Genomic DNA, 6,000 nt, shown 5'->3' on the forward strand with positions numbered 1-6,000 from the left:
CGGCGTCACGGCTCGGCTCGGCTCGGTTCCCCGTTCACTCGTGGGAATATCAAATGATGCTGTCGAGGAAAGAAAAGAAGAAACAGATTCACACACATATCTATAAAATCATATCTAATACAGAGTGAATGTACAATAACTTTGGAATTTATAGTTTGTGTTGATAGAACAGGAATTCCTAGTAAATAAGGTGTATTACTAAAAAATTATTAAATATAAAAGATCAAGCAGAGGATCAATTACCAAATAATAGAAATTGTCATTTTTCATGCAGAAATTTTAAAGAAGTGTGAAAATAAATTGTCTCTCTTTTCTGGTAATATAGAGCCAAAACAATAAATCAATATGATTAAAGTAAAATGAAATAGAGAAATATTTTTCTGTAAAATGCCCAGAAAAAGGTTTCTAATTTTATATTTATTATACATTTTTGCTTGAAAAATCTGAGTCCGAATTTGGTTTAATTTGTCAAGTGGGTTTAAACATACAAGGAACATGTTGTGGTTCAGTTGGTAAATATGAAAAATAGAGAAACGGTATAAAAGATATCTGTAAAATGAACCTTAGATATTTATAACTTTCTACGATTCAAATCGTTGTTGATCTCGATTTTTTCTGTCATTTTAATCGACTAAACTAATAAATCGATTAGTCAATAATATCGATGTGAGATCAATTGATTGAGAATAATGAATTGTTAGTTGCAGTTCAGGTGGAATCATGTTGAAGAAACAGATTGTGAGTCTTTACCTGAGCAGAGATGAGCTGGATTTAATCTACCACTCCTGAGATGAGGCTGATGAGGAAGAGGAGGAAGAGGAGGAAGAGGAGGAAGATTAGCTCCAGGACTTCGTTGAACGTGGCCGTCTTCTCCACTTTGGGCCAGAGTTGGGCCGCAGTTCACTCATCTGTCCACACGGTGGCGCTCGAAGCACAACCGTGCAGCAGAGAAACAAGCCTGCAGCTCAATCAACGTGTTTCAATACGAGTCAGTTAAAACGTGTGAATCTGAAGATGTGACGTTAAGTTTAAATGTTTTATGAGGAATTAGAAGCAGAGAGACTCTGAGCTCTGATTGGAGCATAGGACATGTCCCCCCCCCCCCCCCCCCAGCCCCCTGGACCACATGTGGAACATCTGTCTCCTCCTCACCGACCTCCTGCTGCAGCATCTTCTCTCCGCTGCACGTGGGTCCAGATGTTTCCTCTCCATCTCTGCTCGAGCTCTTCCGGGTTCGGACCGTTTCCTCTTTGACTCCACGAGGGAGGAGAAGTGTTGATTCGGGAGTTTTAGAACTTTGAGCTTTAATTTCAGGATTAATGAGATCATGTGGTAAATTACAGATCATTTTAAAGACGTCACCTAAAAGCCTGAGATGGATCTGCAGATACAGAGACATGGAAACATCGATGTTCTCTATTGAGTTCAAATGGAGAAATTATCTTTACAGCAGCAACACAGATTAAAAAATATATAAAAAAAACAAAAATGTGAAGAATAAAAAATAAAGAATGTTTATTATATATGTATTTATTGAGTGGAAGGGACAGAGTCATGTTAACAGGAAGAAAGAATCTAAAATGTTTTCTGTCTTCATTAAAAAAAATATTTCAAGTTCTGAATCATTCAGATTATTTTCATTTCAGTCGTTTTCAGCATCAAAACTCACAGATTTTATTTATTTATTAATTCATCATTGGTTAAGGTTTGATTTCTAGTTCCAACATGTTTTAAAATTTAAAATAATTCAATATTAATAAGTAAGAAAACGTCAAAGCAAAGTAAAACCAAGTGGTCGTCTGAGCTCAATTCACCAAATGTGTGTTTAAACGTCTTTTATCTTTTTATAACAACTGGATTCATGGACAGACTTTAACACAGTAAACAGGTAGAAATAGAAGATATAGAATCTAATTTGATTGAATAAAGGACGTGAATCATCATAAACAAACTGGAATCATATCTGTTGTATCAGTAAAAATACGCTGTGAAATATTAGCCTTAGTTATTTTTAGTTATCATACTTATCCATATCAGTTACTTTACTGCTTCTGCTTCTTTTATTACATAGTTGCCTGATTTGATTTTGTATTTTTTATTCTTGTGGCTGAACAGATGTTTTCTTGGTGGAACAGTTTCTCTGTTAAGATCCGACGTCTTTAGTGTCTTTTAAATCTTCTTCTTTTTTATCACAAAACCTTTTGACATTTGTTCTGTTTTGATCTTGTTGGAATCTGATTTCTGAATCATCAACTTTCTGCTGTTTTGATTGCTGCTCGTTTTCATCTCTCTCCTCTTCATCACTTTGTAACTTATGTGTATCTATGCAACCTGAAATTACGTATATATAAATAAAATAGATTATATTGTGTGTTGTTGTGTAAACAGAGAAGAAGTGGACGAGTGAAGATGAAGGATTTTAACAATTCGCTTCTTCTCACTTTTCCTCCTCACACACGTTTGTCAGGTTGATCTTCATCTTCCTCTTCCTCATCTCTCTGCTTCCTCTTCTAATGACGCCTACAGCATCTGTTCTCTCTCTCTCTCTCTCTCTCTCTCTCTCTCTCTCTCTCTCTCCTCAATATAACTTTTATTAGACGGGAGAGAAATCACTTTCCCCTGAAGATGCTGAGCCTCATCACCTGCTGCTGTCGTCCACACACACACACACACACACACACACACACACACACACTCAACACCCTCCCCTTTTTTTGGTTGCAGTCTCAACTCCGTCGCCATGGAAACAGCTAAGATGCTGTGGTGCAGGAGAGAGGGGGGGGGAGGGAGGGGGGGGGGAGAGGGGGAAGGGGGGGGGGTGTATAGAAATCATCCTGTGAAGGACGGAGTCGGACGCCGCTCACGTCATTTACACTGATTCCTGAATAGTTGCTTCCACTTGTCTCCTCGTCCTCCTCCTCCTCCTCCTCCTCCTCTGCCCTTCCTCTGGCGTGTGTGCGCCTCCTCCTCCTCGTCCTCCTCCTCCTCCTCCTCCTCCTCGCTCTGACACGCAGCTCCTTTCAGCACGTGCACTAAAGAGCACCTCCTCTCACAATGAGGCCTGTGTGGGTTCTTCACCATCGTGACCCCCACAGGGAATCAAGCGCCCTAAACACCTGGCTGCGTTAATACCACTCTCTCTCTCTCTCTCTCTCTCACTCTCTCTCTCTCCATTGAGCTGCACAGGAACCCCTCTCTCCCACCCCCCCCCCCTCTCCTCTCTTTCTTCCTGCCTCTGAAAAGCCAGATGGGCCACAGCTCCTTTCTTCTCGGGCCCGGTGCACGTGCCGAGGACACGGGGCCTCACAGCGTTTAATTCACAATCTTTGGACGCCTCCTTCTTTTAACCCCCGTGACCAACACCATCAACTCCCTCCCTCCCTCCCTCCCTCCCCTCTCACTCACTCTCTTTCTGTCCTTCTGCCCCCCCCCCCCCCCCTCCCCTCTATTCTACTCTACTCTATTATCTCCTCTTCACTTACACTCTTTTCTCTTCTCTCTTGTTTTGTGTCAAGTTTCATTCAGCTATGATCTTCTGTTCTTAGCTAAATTATTATATTTATTTATTATGTAAAAGTGCAAGATAATTCCGCAGAGAATCCAGTTTTGTTCTTACCTGCACAGAAATGACTCAGAATGTCCAATAAGCACAAATACATTATATTTTCATGCATCCTATGTGAAAAAAAGGGGGAAACTGGACTTTTATATGATGAATAAGATGTTGTTGATTTTGGAGGATGAAAATATAAATTTTCCCGGATTGACGTCTTCTGTACAAATCATTCATTTCCACATAACGACAGAAGGAGCTTAACTTTATTTGATTCATTTTTTATTCATGAGGGACGAAAACACCAATTAACAACGAATCTCACTTTCTCATTTGGAAATCTGATGTTTAATAAATGAACAATTTGGGTGAATACGAATATAAATATATATTTTTGCCCTCAAAGCAGAATTTCTATGTAAAACCTCAGAATATGTCGATAAAGTTACATGGTGGTGCTGCTGGTGGAGCTGCTGGTTGAAGTTTAGCTACTGGTGGAGCTGGTTCCTGCAGACCTCCTCTTCCTCCTCCTCCTCCTCCTCTTCCTCTCTTCCAAAGTCACTGAGCCTGACAGAGAGATGCTGCAGCTTCACATTCACACACTGGTCAGAGTCGGTGACTTTTAATTGGCTGAGCTGCTGTGCACCGGGTCTAATTGGGTCAGATGGTCACATGGTGGATCACTGAGCTCCTGCAGGTTTCAGGTGATTTCACTTCCTCCTGAAACATCTAAATGCTTCTTCATTGTGTTCCTTCACTTTCTCTTCTTCTTCTGTTTCACCCCCCCCCTGCAGCTCCGGGATCATGTAGTGCTGAGTCTAACGGGTATCGAACGTGGGGCTCGTAGTTATTCGGGATTAACGGGGAAATAATGAGGTTACCGATCTCGAGGCGGTTGTTGGGCGTTCGCGAGGAAATCGATGAACACACTGAGTTAATTGTGGGAAATCAATTAAGGAGAGAGAAGAGCGCGAGAGAGAGAGAGAGAGAGAGCGAGAGAGAGAGAGCGAGAGAGAGAGAGAGAGAGAGAGAGAGAGAGAGAGAGAGAGAGAGAGAGCTCCACTGAAATAAGAGCAACCATTTGTGCTGTATCATCCTTTTTCATTATAAGCTCCATATCAGTTTGTTTTTATGATCCAGGTTTGTCCTTCTCTATCTCTTTACAACACACACAGACTCACACCTCACACACACACACACACACACACACACACACACACAAAGGCCTGTCCTCTCTCTCTCTACCTCTCTCTCTCTCTCTCTCTCTCTCCTGACGCCCACTGATCCAGATCCGTGACATATGTTTGGTTTTGCTGCCAAAACTCTGAGGCTGCAGGTAAATTAATGGAAATCCTATTGGTCAGGGATGTGCACGCGCACACACACACGCGGAGGTCAATGGGGATTTTCACCCTCATCTTGAGTCGCAGACACACACACACACACACACACACACACACACACTCGCTCCTAAAACCCCGCGTGCAGAGGGACACGCGCCGCTCTTTGATCCACTGATCCCTTTAATTCACCAATAATTACGGATCAATGATTAGTTCATTGTCGTGCACATGCAAATGCACATGCACGTGCACGCGCCTGTAGTCTTCTTTAAGCCTCAGATTGAACTTTGAACCATCTCGGAATGAAAACGAAAATTGTGACCGAATGTTTCCTTTGAATTAAAGTCAAATTATTAAAAACACTAACTCACTGATTTATTCTATCAGACTTTAATTTAATAAACAGATCAAAGCACATCGTTGTTTTCGCTGTGATCAGTAAATCAAAGCAGGAATCAGCATCAGCTCTTTTTACTTCAAAAAATTCATCAGCTGTTGTTTATTTATTTATTAATTTAGTTCAGCACATTTCTGATCTGCGTATTTTCACAAGTTAATAAACTAACAACGTGTTTCTCCTCAAATCTCAATTTTTCCTCTTTTAATTTTGAATAGTGTTTTAAAACGTTCATTAAAATAAGTAGTTATGTTTCGTTTAGGTTTTTAAAATATTGCCCACTTGAGTCTGATCTAAAGAAATTTCCACACGTTTATTAATATGTTTCCTGCGAATTCAAAGATAAATCTGAATTTGCTTATATGCAAATCAGCCTCAACCGGTGTAAAATGGTTTTTTCTTCAATTATTAATTCAAGTAAATGTCAAATAACAGGATTTCATTCAGGATCTATTCACTCTGCAGAGAACTAGGTTTGTTTTGATCATTATTTTATTTATGCATTACATGTAAATGCTCGTGCACGCGCAGGAAGAAGAACCTGGAGAGGTGAAGAAGGAAAATTAAGGAAAATGTTAAAAATCAGGGAAGGAAATATTTTTATTAAAAGCATAAACAAGAAAGTAAACGAAATTACATTTATGAATAAATCATCTAGATCAAGAAGAAAACACGGTGTAAAAGAATAACAGCAAATACGTTATATT

Source organism: Pleuronectes platessa, unplaced genomic scaffold (genome assembly GCF_947347685.1).
Source record: "Pleuronectes platessa unplaced genomic scaffold, fPlePla1.1 scaffold_281, whole genome shotgun sequence".
In the NCBI taxonomy this organism is placed as follows: Eukaryota; Metazoa; Chordata; class Actinopteri; order Pleuronectiformes; family Pleuronectidae; genus Pleuronectes; species Pleuronectes platessa.